Source organism: Ovis canadensis, chromosome 15, assembly GCF_042477335.2.
Source record: "Ovis canadensis isolate MfBH-ARS-UI-01 breed Bighorn chromosome 15, ARS-UI_OviCan_v2, whole genome shotgun sequence".
Taxonomy (NCBI): domain Eukaryota; kingdom Metazoa; phylum Chordata; class Mammalia; order Artiodactyla; family Bovidae; genus Ovis; species Ovis canadensis.
Window position 1 is genome coordinate 65,906,702 of NC_091259.1, and position 16,778 is coordinate 65,923,479.

Consider the following 16,778-nt stretch of genomic DNA (forward strand, 5'->3'; position numbering starts at 1 on the left):
GGATCTTCCCTACCCAGGAATTGAACCCAGGTCTTCTGCATTCCAGGCAGATGCTTTAACCTCTTAGCCACCAGGGAATCCCGAATTGAACTGAACTGAATCTTAAAAGATTTCTGAACTTAGGTTTTATACGGAGGTCTGAAAATTTGTGAAGATACTACAGGGAGTTTCCATGTAACCTGCGTCCAGTTTCCCATATTGTTTAACATTGCACATTATTTATAATTAATAATCCAATATTGATACAGTATCACTAGCTGAAGTCCATATTTTATTAAGATATTCTTAGCTTAATTACTGGCTCAGATGATAGGCTGAGCTACAGTCCATGGGGTCGCAAAGAGTCGGACATGACTAAGTGACTTCACTTAATGTCCATTTCCTCATCCAGGATTCCAGACTACATTTAGTTTTTCTCATTCTTTAGATTCCTCTTGACTGACAGTTTCTCATATTCTCCTTGTTTTTGGAGGTCTTGATAGTTTTTAGCTTATTAATCAGGTATTTTGTAGACCACCTCTGTCTTGGAATTTGGTGCTTTGCTCCTGGTTAGACTGAACTTAAGGGTTTTGGGGAGGAAGGTCACAGATGTAAAGTGTTATTTTTATTACTTTATGTCAAGAGTAAGTTCTAATAACATGACTTAACACTGTCGTAAGCTTCATCACCTGACTGAGTTAGGCTTTTCAGTTTTCACCATTCTTAGATTCTCTTTTTCCTTTCTCCGTGCTGTACTTTCCAGAAGGAAGTCACCACACGCAGCTGACACTTGGGGAGAGTGGGGATGGGGGATAATTATGCTCCCTTCCTTTTCCTTGTTTTTTGCTTTGTTCAGTCCTGTATTTATATCAGTATCGACTACTGGATATTTATTTTATATTGGGATATAATCCAGTACTTCATTTTATTAAAATTATTTCAGTTTGGCTCTTGGGAGCTCTTTCAATTGATTTCTGTGTCCCTTTGATAAACCTGCGTTAGTTAAAGTTTTTGATTTTTTTTTAAATTTAGTAATTTCTTTCTAGTACTAGAAATTCTACAGGTTCACTTTGTATACATTCTGCCTAGGTCCTAGAATCATCCATTTCTCCATTTTTTTGGAGAGTGGTATTAGAAACCAAGATCTGGGTCCTAGGTGTGTTCATTTCTACTTGGATGTCTTCACCCACTCAGCTGACAGAAGAAGGAAAGGAAATAAATGTGTGTATACCAATCTGTTTCTAATCTGTATACTAATATGTTTTTATATACATATCTAAATATTTATCTATGTAACTGTGTATATCTGTATTAAACTAAACATTATACTGTCTCTGCTGTATATTTTATTTCTGTCCTTACATATAAAAGTACTTTGGGATTTCTTCCTAGGTTCTAGCACCTTTTTTCTTCCTACTTTATACTTTTTCTTCTCAGTATCCAGCTAATAGACTTTTAAAAGTTTACTGTTTTTAATTTAAATATTTGAATTATCCATTAATAATAATAAAAATAATCATTAATATCTTTGTATCTTCTCTATCTGTCTAGAGATTCTTAATATATATGCAAGCAATGACAAATCTTTGTCTTTATATATATATATCAGTAAGATTTTCTCTTTGCTTATGTGAGTTCCTAGGATATTTCTCCCACTTGACTTTGCTTGAAGAGGATTACTTTTGTTTTATTGTTTCTGGATTTTGAGTCATTGTAAACACGAACTAGATTTCTTGCAGGCACCTTTTAAAATTATTCCAAACAACACTAACTTTCTCAAGCTTGTACCTTCTTATGTCTTAGTGAATGGTATGGCTAACCTATTGTCCAAGTCAAAAACTTGGGTATTCCTGTCTTTTTTACTTTCTGCATCTGATAGTAACTAAGCATGGGAAATAATCATTTTAAAAAACTAATGAAAATGTTTGTCGTACTTTGACATTTCCGAAGAAATATATATTAATTTTAGGAAGAAAAAATACAGATAAGTTTAATGGAGTCTGAAAATATCGCCTGTGATTTGGGATAACCACTGTCAATCCTCTTGGCGAATGTCTTTCAAAACTCTTTAGTGTGTATATGAATTTTCTTCTGTTAAAGAATTGCAATCATACTATTCATACTTTTTTGTACATAGTAAAATAATACAAAAACCTTTTTCTGTAATGTCTTCATTAAAAAAGTGACTCGGAAGCCAGAGTGTCTGGGTTGGATCCTAGCCCTATGACTTACTAATTGTGTCCTTAGGCAAGTTGCTCTGCTCCTCTCTGCATCAGTTTCTTCATCTATAAGGTGATAGGAATATAAGAGCTTCTCATGTGGCACCAATATAAAAGAATCCATCTGCCAATGCAGGAGATACAAGAGACATAAGTTAGATCCTTGGGTTGGGGAGGTCCCCTGGAATAGGAAATGGTGACCCACTCTAGTATTCTTGCCTGGAAAATTCCATGAACAGTGGAGCCTGGTGAGCTAAAGTCAATGGGATTGCAGAGTCAGACACGACTAAGCTTGCGCACACTCGATAGGAGTTAAATCAGTTAATGCTGGCAAAAGTTTGCAACACTGCCTGTTTTAAATAAGTATTTGGTATTATGATTATCACCCACAGTTATTGTACACTATTAATTTTTGACTGTATAGTATTACCTCATGTGATATCTAAAAAGGTGGTATAGTTTGTGGGATTTGTAGCCAGATGGACATGTCTAGTGCTTCTGGTTATTATGTGTGTAACCCTGAGCCATTGACCTTACCTATGTAAGATTGTGGGGTTATGATAGTACTGGATAAGTTTTTGTACAAATAAACTAAAGCTTTCATATATAACACCAACTTAAAAAACTTCTTGGTGTGGAATGCACACTCATTTAATTTTACCTATTATTCTTGTCAAAGTAAAATACCTACATGAAGGGCATGAAAAGTCTTTTTTTAAAATATTTTTTACTATTAAAAAGCCATGAATTTGATAAACTTTTATAAAATAATTCTTAGCTGGACATACTAAGAGAAAAGTTCTATATACGTAAAAGCTGATTTACATTACAGTTATTTCTGATGCATTATTAATTTATTTTATGTCTTAGAAATGAGAAATTTTGGTAATGTCTGAAAGAGCATGTGTAAAAGTTTGAAAATATTTTATATACATTTTTGATGAAATGGTAAAATGAAATGTATCTTTTCTGCAAAGAAAGGATTAATACTTAATATTTTATTGTATAAATTTCTACCAGTGAGTAAGAACTTGCTATTGAAAATATATAGTAGAGTTAATTTTTAAGTACTTAGCTTCAAATCAAGAAAAATGCTGATTTCGACAAAGATGATTGAAACAAATGTCTTCAAATTTGAAACATTTTCTGGCAAAGCAGATGTTTTATTTGAGGCAAGTGTTTCGAGTTGTGTGAAGACTCCAACTAAAATGTTTTCTATGCATGTAAAAAGCTGTATTTAATATGAAATATGTCAGTGTAGGCACAATATTTGGGTTGTATGCATTAGGTAAGAAAAAGTGAAGATCAGAACACTGAATTCTGGAAACTACAAAATTATATTACTCATTTACCTTATGAGATGAATTAGGAAAGCATTTGAACTTAGTTGCTTTCTTTGTTTAATTTTCTTGGCATTCGTTTCCTCATCTGGTGTGATAAAAGTAATGGAGTTTAATGGAATTTAGATCTCCTTGAATATCCTTAGGTTGTGAGAAGGAACATTGACTGTGAAAGTCTGAAGAGAGGTTATAGCTTCAATTGCTTTGTGTGGATGGCTGGATATATGGATTTAAAAAAAGAAGTTGAGCAGTGCTTCATGAGTTCGTGAGTTTATTGTATGTATATAGGACAAGAATTTAAGACATGACTATAATTTAAGACTATAGCTTTTGCTATGATATTATATCTCTGATTTGGGGCTATAATCCTTCTGACTTTAGGAGGAGAAATGCTTAACCCAAGTTGCTTGCTTTTCACTTTCCATAGAAGTGGAAGTAATTTGATGCTTGATTGCCTAGTTTGCTTCTATTTTCCTTTGCCTGCCCAAACATCTACTAAGGGAAATCTTTACTAGCAATGTGATTGCTTATTCAGGCATATGGCATTATGAAAACCTCCATATTTATACACTTAAAATGAATTTTTAATGTAGCAGTACATCATTAATATTTTTCATATTAATAAACATAAACAGTGCAAATACAGTGTTCTCCTATAAAAAAATACCACACATATTTAAACTATTCACTTCTGTTAGAAATTCACTGTTTCCAATTTTTGTTATGGTTTTCTGTTTTTCATGGGAACTTACTAGCTGCTTTATGTAATTATTGCATTGGCATTAATTACTTAACATGGACCAAAGGTTAAGTATATTTTATGGTGTTTGGTTCATCTTACCCGATTGACTTCTAGCAAATATCTGCCAGTTGACATTCTATAAGCAGTATTACATGTGGCCAAATATTACTACTCTTTATCAAGAGCAAGTTATTTCTGTTTTAACTTACATTCCCTTATTATATCTGAAGTTGAACACTTTAATAGTCTATATGTCTTAATAGTTTAATATGTCTTACTTTTAATGTGCTCACTTAAAAAAATTCAGGTATTAATCTTACTGTTTCAGATAAAAACTGTTATTGACATGCATAATTTCAAATCATATTCATTAAAATTATTTTATCTAGTTTGAAAAATTGATTTTTAGATTATCTTTATAGGTTTGTTGTATACTTTAGAAATTTTCATTTTTGTGAAACACAATCTGTTTTCCATTCAGTTAACTGCAATTTTTGGTCATTGTTTTTGTGCTAGGCTAGACCTTCTTCACTCCAGAACTCTATTGATAATCACTTATATTTTCTTTTTATATTTTAAATATATTAAAAAATTTTTAAAATATTTTTAAATATTAATTTTTAAAGTAACTGAAAATTTTTTTTACTCAATATATGTTAAAATCTTTTTGTACTGATTTAGTGTGTATGTTTTTGTGCATGTGCACATGTATATGTGTATTTAAAATCCAATCTAGACATATTTTAATCGGGACATTTAGTTCATTGCATGTAATATAACTGCTGATAATTGTGGGTTAAAGTATATAATCTTATCCATTTTTCTATTTGGTGGCTTAGATATATTATTGTTACTTTTACTGCTTGTTAATTTTCTAATTACATATTCTTTTTCTAATGATAGGTTTTATTAAGTGAAGTCTAGCATACATGCATGAAAATACATTCTAAGTGTACAGTTCCATAAATTTTTATAGATTAATATATACTTATAATTGCTGTTATAAATTATTATTCTTGTTCAGTCACCAAGTCATGTCTAACTCTTTGAAACCCTGTGGACTGCAGGACGCTAGACTTCCCTGTCCTTCACCATCTCCCAGAGTTTGCCCAAGTTCATGTTCATTGCATCAGTGATGCTGTCCAGCTATCTCTTCCTCTGACACCTTCTTCTCCTGTTGCCCTCAATCTTTCCCAGCATCAGGAACTTTTCCAGTGAGTCATCCATTCACATCAGATGTCCAGAATACTGGAGCTTCAGCTTTAGCGTCAGTCCTTCCAGTGAACAGTGAATCTTTAGGGTTTATCTCCCTAAAGATTGACTAGTTTGATCTCCTTGCTGTTCAGGTGACTCAAGAGTCTTCTCCAGCACCACAGTTTGAAAGCATCAGTTTTTCCCTGGTGGCTCAGATGGTAAAAAATCTGCCTGCAATGCAGGAGACCTTCATTAGATCCCAGGGTTGGGAAGGTCCCCTGGAAGAAAACTTGGCAACCCACTCCAGTATTCTTGCCTGGAGAATCTCCTTGGACAGAGGAGCCTGGTGGGCTACAGTCCATGGACTGGCAAAGAGTTGGACATGACTGACTATTATACATAGGTATAGGTATAGAGCAATCACTATTTACTTTACAACTTTTTCCTAGTTTTTGAATTTTATTTAAGGAAAATCATAAAGTTATATTAACTTATTCCAATCCCAAAGAAAGGCAATGCCAAAGAATGCTCAAACTACCACACAATTGCACTCATCTACACGCTAGTAATGTAATGATCAAAATTCTCCAAGTCAGGCTTCAGCAGTACATGAACTGTATTCAGGCTGGTTTTAGAAAGGGCAGAGGAACCAGAGATCAAATTGCCAACATCCACTGGATCATGGAAAAAGCAAGAGATTTCCAGAAAAACATCTATTTCTGCTTTATTGACTATGCCAAAGCCTTTGACTGTGTGGATCACAATAAACTGTGGAAAATTCTGAAAGAGATGGGAATACCAGACCACCTGACCTGCCTCTTGAGAAACTTGTATGCAGGTCAGGAAGCAACAGTTAGAACTGGACATGGAACAACAGACTGGTTCCAAATGGGAAAAGGAGTACGTCAAGGCTGTATATTGTCACCCTGCTTATTTAACTTATATGCAGAGTATATCATGAGAAATGCTGGGCTGGAAGAAACACAAGCTGGAATCAAGATTGCTGGGAGAAGTTTATCAATCACCTCAGATATGCAGATGACACCACCCTTATGGCAGAAAGTGAAGAGGAACTAAAAAGCCTCTAGATGAAAACGAAAGAGGAGAGTGAAAAAGTTGGCTTAAAGCTCAACATTCAGAAAACGAAGATCATGGCATCTGGTCCTATCACTTCATGGGAAATAGATGGGGAAACAGTGGAAACAGTATCAGATTTTATTTTTCTGGCCTCCAAAATCACTGCAGATGGTGATTGCAGACATGAAATTAAAAGACGCTTACTCCTTGGAAGGAAAGTTATGACCAACCTAGATACTATATTGAAAAGTAGAGATATTACTTTGCCAACAAAGGTCCATATAGTCAAGTCAGTTTTTTCCAGTGGTCATGTATGGATGTGAGAGTTGGGCTGTGAAGAAAGCTGAGCGCCGAAGAATTGGTGCTTTTGAACTGTGGTGTTGGAGAAGACTCTTGAGAGTCCCTTGGACTGCAAGGAGATCCAGCCAGTCCATCCCAAAGGAGATTAGTCCTGAGTGTTCATTGGAAGGACTGATGCTGAAGCTGAAACTCCAGTACTTTGGCCACCTCATGCGAAGAGTTGACTCATTGGAAAAGACCCTGATGCTGGGAGGGATAGGGCACAGGAGGTGAAGGGGACAACAGAGGATGAGATGGCTGGATGCCATCACTTACTTGATGGACATGAGTCTGGGTGAACTCCAGGAATTGGTGATGGACAGGGAGGCCTGGCGTGCTGTGATTCATGGGGTCGCAAAGATTCGGACACGACTGAGCGACCGAACTGAACTGATCTGATTGTTGTTCTATTGCATTCAATATGTTAGTGATAGTAATCTATATTTTGGTAGGATTAGTAGTTCTTTCTTTTTTAAATTGTAGTACACTATTCTGTAAACCTAAAGCAACATGTTTGTCCATTCTTCTGTTAATGGGCTGTTGGATAGTTACCAGTTTTGCCTATTGTGAATGAAGCTGATGTGATCTTCTGTACATACCTTTGAGTGTATCATATGCACTCATTTTTCTGGGGTATGTACCTAACAGTTTAAACACTAAATCAAAGTGTAAGCATATATTTAGCATGTAGTGCAAAGTTGCTTCGGGGGTCTGATTGTAGCACATCAGGCTGCTCTTTCCATTGGTATCTTCAGGTAAGAATACTCGAGTAGGTTGCCATGCCCTCCTCCTTCAGGGAATCTTCCTGACCCAGCGATTGAACCTGTCTTTCTTGCGTCTCCTTCATTGGCGGGTGGTTCTTTACCACTAGGGCTACCTGGGAAGCCCTTAGCATTTAGTAGGTACTGCTAAACAGTATTACAAAGTGACTTAAGCTCTTTACATTTCTATCAGCAATGTATGAATGTTCGAGTTGCTTTACCAACAACAGTTTTGGTATTATCAGTCTTTTAAATTTTAGCCTTTTTTGATATGTCTATAGTGGTATTTCATTGATTTCAATTTTTGTTTCTTTGATGAATAATGATAATTATCATTAATAATAATAAGCAGACCACCTTACCTGCCTCCTGAGAAAACTGTAAGCACGACAAGAAGCAACAGTTAGAATGAGACATGAAACAATGGACTGGTTCAAAATTGGGAATGGAATATGTCAAAGCTGTATATTGTTACTCTGCTTAATGAACTTTTATATGCAAAGTACTTCATGAGAAATGCTGGGCTGGATGAATCACTAGCTGGAATGAAGATTGCCAGGAGAAATATCAACAATCTCAGATATGTAGATGATACCACTTTAATGGCAGAAAATGAAGAAGAACTAAAGGGCCTCCTGATGAAGGTGAAAGAGGATAGTGAAAAAGCTGGCTTAAAACTCAACATTGAAAAAACAAAGATCATGGCATCCAGTCCCACCGCTCCATGGCAAGTTGATCGGGAAAATGTGGAAACAGCATCAGATTTCATTTTCTTGGCCTCCAAAATGAGTGCAGATGGTGACTGCAGCCACAAAATTAAAAGACGCTTGCTTTTTGGAAGAATAGCTGTGACAAACCTAGACAGTGTATTAAAAAGCAGAGACATCACTTTGCTGACAAAAGTCTGTGTAGTCAAAGCTATGGTTTTCCAGTAGTCATGTATGGATATAAATAAGAGTTGAACCATAAAGAAGGCTGAGCACCATAGAATTGATGGTTTCAAACTGTGTTGTTGGAGGAGACTCTTGAGAGTTCCTTGGACTGCGAGGAGAGCAAACCAGTCAATCCTAAAGGAAATCCTGAATATTTATTGAAAGGACTGTTGCTGAAGCTCCAATACTTTGGCCACCTGATATGAAGAACTGACTCATTGGAAAATGCCCTGAAGCTGGGAAAAATTGAGGGCAAGAAGAGAAGGGGGTGACAGAGGATGAGATGGTTAGATGGCATCACTGATTTGATGGAAATGAGTTTGAACAAACTCAGGGAGATAGTGATGGACAGAGAAGCCTGGCTGCAGTCCATGGGTTGCAAAGAGGTGGACACAGCTTAGTGACTGAACAATACTACCAAGAGAAATCAAGTCCTCATTCCCTTACTTCATATCTTACATTTTTAGCTAATAAAAGCATAATCCCACTCAATTGTTTAAATGAGAAGCTTGTGATGTCTTCTATGTGTGCTATGATATAGTGCTCTATAAAACTACTCATTAAATCTTTATTGTTGAGTGAATAAATGAACAAATGAATCCTTAACTCTTCTCATCTTTCTTTTCAAATGGATGTATTTTGATAATGTGTACATGAGGCATTTTAAAATATCTTGTTTAGTCCCTGATATCACTGCTTTTACCCTTATCTTTCCACTATCCAGGATTCAGCAAAACTTACTTAAGAGTAATATGGCCAATTTTCTTGTAAACTTGAAAGTGTCCTAAAAATAAGCTCTGTTGAAAAAAAAAAAGTAATATAAAACTCTGGTTAGTTTTCTTCTTTCTATTTTCTTGTTTACTGGCTTGGCCCAGTCAGTAAGGATGTTATTTACCGCACAGTTGCACTCATCCCACATGCTAGTAAAGTAGTGCTCAAAATTCTCCAAGCCAGGCTTCAGGAATATGTGAACCGTGAACTCCCTGATGTTCAAGCTGGTTTTAGAAAAGGCAGAGGAACCAGAGATCAAATTGCCAACGTCCACTGGATCATGGAAAAAGCAAGAGAGTTTCAGAAAAACATCTACTTCTGCTTTCTTGACTATGCCAAAGCCTTTGACTGTATGGATCACAATAAACTGTGGACAATTCTTCAAGAGATGGGAATACCAGACCACCTGACCTGCCTCTTGACAAATCTGTATGCAGGTCAGGAAGCAACAGTTAGAACTGGACATGGAACAACAGACTGGTTCCAAATAGGAAAAAGAGTACATCAAGGCTGTATATTGTCACCCTGCTTTTTCCATCTTATATGCAGAGTACATCGTGAGAAATGGTGGACTGGAAGAAGCACAAGCTAGAATCAAGATTTCTGGGAGAAATATCAATAACCTCAGATATGCAGATGACACCACCCTTATGGCAGAAAGTGAAGAGGAACTAAAGAGCCTCTTGATGAAAGTGAAAGAGGAGAGTGAAAAAGTTGGCTTAAAGCTCAACATTCAGAAAACGAAGATCATGGCATCCCATCACTTCTTGGGAAATAGATGGGCAAACAGTGGAAACAATGTCAGACTTTATTTTTTGGGGCTCCAAAATCACTGCAGATGGTGACTGCAGCCACGAAATTAAAAGACGCTTACTCCTTGGAAGGAAAATTATGACCAACACAGATAGCATATTCAAAAGCAGAGACATTACTTTGCCGACTGAGGTCCGTGTAGTCAAGGCTATGGTTTTTCCAGTAGTCATGTATGGATGTGAGAGTTGGACTGTGAAGAAGGCTGAGCACCGAAGAATTGATGCTTTTGAATTGTGGTGTTAGAGAAGACTCTTGAGAGTTCCTTGGACTGCAAGGAGATCCAACCAATCCATTCTGAAGGAGATCAACCCTGGGATTTCTTTGGAAGGAATGATGCTAAAACTAAAACTCCAGTACTTTGGCCACCTCATGTAAAGAGTTTACTCATTGGAAAAGACTTTGATGCTGGAAGGGATTGGGGGCAGGAGGAGAAGGGGACGACAGAGGATGAGATGGCTGGATGGCATCACGGACTCGATGGACGTGAGTCTGAGTGAACTCCGGGAGTTGGTGATGGACAGGGAGGCCTGGCATGCTGCCATTCATGGGGTCGCAAAGAGTCAGACATGACTAAGCAACTGAACTGAACTGAACTGAATAAGGGCCTGGTAATGCTCCCCTTTAAGGATGCTACTGTTTCTATTAGAGACATATTACTATAAATTATGGCAATCCTCTCTTTGTATGTCTGCTCTGTACTAGAGAATTAACATGGAATTTCTTAACAGTCTTATTTTTTCAGGTTGAAATGTGAGGTAGAAACAAGATGATCTCCATAAGCTATAAAAATAAAAAGAATAACATATTTTAAACTCCAATTTCCCCTGTTCCTTTATACTTTTTAGGAATTTTAGAGCCTTTTTTCTTCCAGTGATGCTCTCCATGACTTGAGTGAGAAAAATGAATTTTGAAAAATTGTTTTTATTTGTCACCAGTTTTTCCTTCATTTTTTTTGGTAAAGAAGGTAAAAGCATGAATAAATGAAATTTACACATACACTCTAAATCTTTCATATTTTCACTAAGTTTCATTTTCTTCGTCTCAGCTCTGACAATAGCTCCTGGAGATAATAACATTGATTGATGTAAATTTATTTTCCCTTCTTTTCTGTTTGTCCTGTGAAGCTAGAAAATAGCCAAAAGCCAAGATAAATAGTAAAGAAAATATTCATGCCCAGAGGCATCAATAACTAACCTGTTATAAAAAGACGTCATCTTAAATGAATGTGCAGAGACACACTGGTGAGTCACAACCAATTGTAAGCAATTTGTTGCTAAGAATATTTAAAGATAATACATTTAAATACTTAAGACTGCTTGGCTTATACATCTCAAGTGATATTACCTCTTATTATCATTACTACCAAAATGTTTGCTATATCTTGGTGATAGACAGGGAGGCCTGGCGTGCTGCGATTCATGGGGTTGCAAAGAGTCGGACACGACTGAGCGACTGAACTGAACTGAACTGAACTTAAAGTTTTAAAAATTATAGCTGATTCAAGTTTATGTTATTGTAATGTGTCACTTAGAAATTTGCAAATACACCCATATACACTCTTATAGGGGAGAAAAAGGGTAAATAATAGATAGTTATTATTGAATCCCAAGGATAGTCTCCAAGAAGTTTGTGTAACCTGTGAAAGCCATCTTCTTTCAAATGCATCAGAGAGAAACAAACTGCTCTGTTAGGGAGTTCCTGGGTAAAGAGATATATTGGTAGTTTGCTTTTAATGAGTAAACCACTTAATCCACATTTTACTTAATGTTTTTTAATTTTAAAATAGGTATTGTAAGAGTATCACATTTTTAAAAGCATGAAATAACTGCTCTGTATATTCTTAAAATATTTTCTTATTTGAAATCTATCTGTAATCATCTCAAATTATTTATGATAAAATCTGTAGGATCAGGGATCGTATCTTTTCTATGTATGTTTACTATCCTACTGTGGATTAGATACTGTAGCAGTTGGCTGATTTTTTTTTAATTAAATTGAATCCTATTAAAAAATCCTACTAGAATTAAGAAAGGCAGCCAGAATACAGATTTCTTTTAAAAGCATTAAAGTTGGTTTTTGTTTTTTAAATTGAAGTGTAGTTGATTTACAATGTTCTGTTAATTTCAGGTATACAGCAAAGTGATTCAGCTACACACACACACATATAACTGTAGATATAAGTGTGAGTATATATTCTTTTAAAAAATTTTTCCATTGTAGGTCATTGCAAGATATTGACTATATTTCCCTGTTAAAAGCATTGAGTTTGAGTCTGATGGATTTGGATTCAAATCCCAGCCCTGTTTTTCAAAGCTTAGGCAAGTTGTTTCATCTTGAGCTTTCTTTCCTATATCTGGCTTTATTCTTTGTGTTTGAGAGGATTATAATACCTATCTTTTAGAATTGTAATTAGAATTAAATAATTCAAAGCATCTTCAAATGACTAGCACATAATAGCGATTGAATAATTAGTAGCTATTACCATTTATATTTTTATTATTGGTAGTTCAGAATCAACTTGACTTTGTTCTGAAATCAAAGAGTCCGTTATTCTATACTGCATTTAGAAATAAATGTTAATTATTACCCACTAATGATTTTAGATTTAAAACCATTTTACATATTATGTTAAAGCCCAAGGTAAAAGCAAAGTGAAGAATCATTTTTTTTCCTAATTCTGTATGTTATTTATTCACTTCATAAGTATCTGTAAATTTCTGACTATGTTTCAGGTACTGTTTGTAGCACTGAGGTTATAAGTTAATAGGAAACATCCATGTTTTCATGGAGTTTATGATCTTTTGAGGTAGATATAATTAATATACAATCAAATAAATATATAAAATATGACCTTTATATGTTATATATACCTTAAAAATATGAATATTTGTGTATGCTATATATTTTTTAAATATAGTAGAATCAAGAATTCTGTTTTACCCATGTTAAGTTTTAGATGCATAGTAGAAATCCAAGTAGAAATGACAAATATGGCTTATTTGGGTTTTTGAGTCCAGAGAACAAGTGAAAAATTGGGCATTAGAAGGTGTTTAATCCGATAACTAGGGAAAACATAATCTGAATAATGAATCAGCCATTGTGTGAAATGCTATCATCAAGTTAAATATGATCTGAATTTTTTGTATAGAGGTCATTGGTGATTTTGTTAAGGAAATGTTTTAGGAATATGGTTAGGATTGAAAACCTGATTGAAGTGGGTTGAAGAGAAAATATTATAGGAACAGCAAATGATGTCTTTTCAAAAATGTTCTTTCTTTCTCTGCTGCTGCTGTTTAGTCATTAAATCGTGTCCAACTCTTTGCAATCCCATGGACTATAGCCTGTTAGACTTCTCTGTCCATGGTTTTTCCCAGGCAAGAATACTGGGTTACCATTTCCTCCTCTGGGGGATATTCCCTAAACAAGGTTCAAACCTGCATCTCCTGTGACCCCAGCAGTTCAGGTGAATTCTTTACCTAGTGAGCCAACTGGGAAGCCCTTCAAATTAGGAAATACTTGCTATTTGGAGTATTTCAAATAACACATAACAATGAAAAGTAGTTAAATCATAAATTAATCATAAATAAAAATAAAATTATACTCTGTGTCTAATGCTACAACTATAAGGTAATTATAAATTCTGTATTATTGTTAATCATTTAGAAATATAGCCAATAAAATGTATCATTTCTTAATGTTCACATGCTCATAATTTCTTTTTTTTTTTGTAAAAGTCTTAAAAATTTTTTCAATCTATATTACTGATTGATTTTTTTGAAGGATAGTTCTGTGAGTTTGGATTTTATACTTATAATAAAAATTGTTTTACTGGTTCCCCCCTTTAAAACTACATGTTTTTCATAAAAATTTATTGACTAATTATAAATAGCCATAATTGTCTAGTTTTTCATTCTATACAATAATATATAGTACTTCTATTATGGACAAAAATGACATCATTAGAGTGTGGCAAAAATTTTAAATCCTTCAAGTTTGATCTTATTTAATTGGCTAACAATTCTATATAAAATTTTTTTGAAATCCAATATACTTGTTTACCTTTAGTAATTGCCTTAACTGTCTTAATTTTACCCAATACCATAGTAAGATAACATTAATTTTTTTCTTTCAGAAAGAGGATACTGTGGTTCTGTAAGTTTAATCCATGTATACAGTATACTTGTCCAAAGCCTGGAGATTCCTTGGGTAGAAGAGAATGATGGAACTTGTGAAGATATACTCATGCTGGTTAATCTTTAAATATGTATTTCTGGAAATAAACCACTTTGCTAATCACATATTTTCATCCCAGGAATCAGATAGGATGAATGTAATGTTAATACACTTGAAAAGAAACTGCATAAAAATATAAAACAGTACTGTTCTTAATGAGCTTAAACAGTATAGCCTTGAATAATTTTTTTCTGAAAACTTAGAAGTACATAATATAAAGCTTCAGAAGTCAGTGAGATAATGGTAGCTCTTTAGAAATAAAAGTTAAGAAATATAAAAGTAACTAAGGTTTATCCATAAGTCCAGAGGTTTGTCTGAACTAAAGTAGGTGAGTTTGTAAGCTGTCACATTGGCCATGGTCCTCTTTGACTAGCCAAATAAATCCTGGCTGAACTTTGAATACATGTCTTCAGTTAGGTTGCTAAAGATTTTTAGAATGTTTTAAAATGTACCATTCAGGAAATACATGAGTAGAAGGTACATTAAGTATGAGTGTACATTAGTATACCATCTTAGAAAGGATGAGGTAGGGCTGGTAAGGGAGGTGGATGATACTAGTAAGTATAACTCAGGATCATTATGTGGATTATAAAGGTAGAACATATTAGATAGTATTCAGAACATAGGAAGCAGACAATAAATGTTAACCTTTTTTTTTAACATGGAAGGATGTCCATCTTATTAAAATATAATAAGCAAAAGAACATGCTTACCTCAGAGTTGCAGCATTAGACATATAGTATAATTTTATTTTTATTATTAATTTATGGTTTAATTACTTTTCATTGTTATTTGTTGTTTGAAGTATTCCAAATAGAAGTATTTCCTATATAAATATACACACATATACTTTGGGGAATAGCTTTACTGTATTGTTTGTATATAAAAAAGTGTAAAGTTTGAACTTTTATCACAGAAGTAAGTGATCAAGTTTATGGAAAAATATACCTTCGATTTTATAAAATAATAGTATGTAATATTTATAATATGACATAGATATGCAGGCATTGCTGTCTTTGATATTCTTCACTTTTAGCCATGTTCTCTCTTCAGGTTTCCCCAATCCTGATCCGTAACCAGATTAGGTTAATATTTTGTCAGTTGTCTTCTGTTATACTAGTTTTTGTGGCATTTGAAAATACAATGAATACCATATCACAAAATTGGGTATAACTAACCTAGATAGCATATCAAAAGCAGAGATATTACTTTGCCGACTAAGGTCTCTCTAGTCAAGGCTGTGACTTTTCCAGTAGTCATGTATGGATGTGAGAGTTGGACTGTGAAGAAGGCTGAGTGCCAAAGAATTGATGCATTTGAACTGTGGTGTTGGAGAAGACTCTTGAGAGTCCCTTGGACTGCAAGGAGATCCAACCAGTCCATTCTGAAGGAGATCAGCCCTGGGATTTCTTTGGAAGGAATGATGCTAAAGCTGAAACTCCAGTACTTTGGCCACCTCATGCGAAGAGTTAACTCATTGGAAAAGACCCTGATGCTGGGAGGGATTGGGGGCAGGAGGAGAAGGGGACGACCGAGGATGAGATGGCTGGATGGCATCACGGACTTGATGGACGTGAGTCTGAGTGAACTCTAGGAGATGGTGATGGACAGGGAGGCCTGGCGTGCTGCGATTCATGGGGTCGCAAAGAATCGGACATGACTGAGCAACTGAACTGAACTTTATAAATGGAAAGGCATTCTTGGACATCTCATAGTTGACTCAGGCTATTTCTAGCGTTTGATTCACAACATATGAATCACATGTTATTGAAAATAAATTCAAATATATCATTGGAAAGATATTTTAATATTCTGACAGAGTCTTCAACCAAGGCATGGATGTTGTTTAATTCATTGTGATTTTTAACATTGAAGATTATTAAATAACTTTGGTCTTTTGTTTGGACTTATTTGGAGGTAAAAATACCATGTCAGATACTCATTTACTGGAGTTCATTTACTATGAATTAGAAGTTAATGATGTAGCAATATCAAGCAAATATTGAAAAAGTTGACTCATGCCTAAATGTTAACTTACTTATTTGTAATATTCACAACAATAAATTGTTGAGTAGAAGAAACAGAAAGATATGAAATGTCTTTTTTAAAGTGAGGCAAAATAATAACTGCACAGCTTATGTGTGTGTGCACGAGCTGTTTCATCCATCTCTTTGTGACTCCATGAACTGTAGCCCTCCAGGCTCCTCCGACAATCGAATTTTCCAGGCAAGAATACTGGAGTGGGTTGACATTTCCAACTCCAGGAGATCTTCACTGCCCAGAGATTGAACCTGAGTCTTCCGTGTCTACTGTGTCTCCTGCATTGGGAGGCAGATTCTTTACCACTGAGCCTCCTGGGAAACCCATAGCTTATGCTG

At 35.0% G+C, this 16,778-nt stretch overlaps 1 protein-coding gene and 1 non-coding gene across 6 annotated transcripts in view; one reads left to right on the forward strand and one right to left on the reverse strand.

Moving 5' to 3' along the window:
* The window catches only part of METTL15 (methyltransferase 15, mitochondrial 12S rRNA N4-cytidine), a 248,559-nt gene that overhangs the window by 69,505 nt on the left and 162,276 nt on the right, over nt 1-16,778 (forward strand). The window lies entirely within an intron of this gene.
* On the reverse strand, nt 6-77 carry TRNAS-GGA (transfer RNA serine (anticodon GGA)). Its single transcript has one exon. It is a non-coding gene; the product is annotated as a tRNA-Ser (tRNA).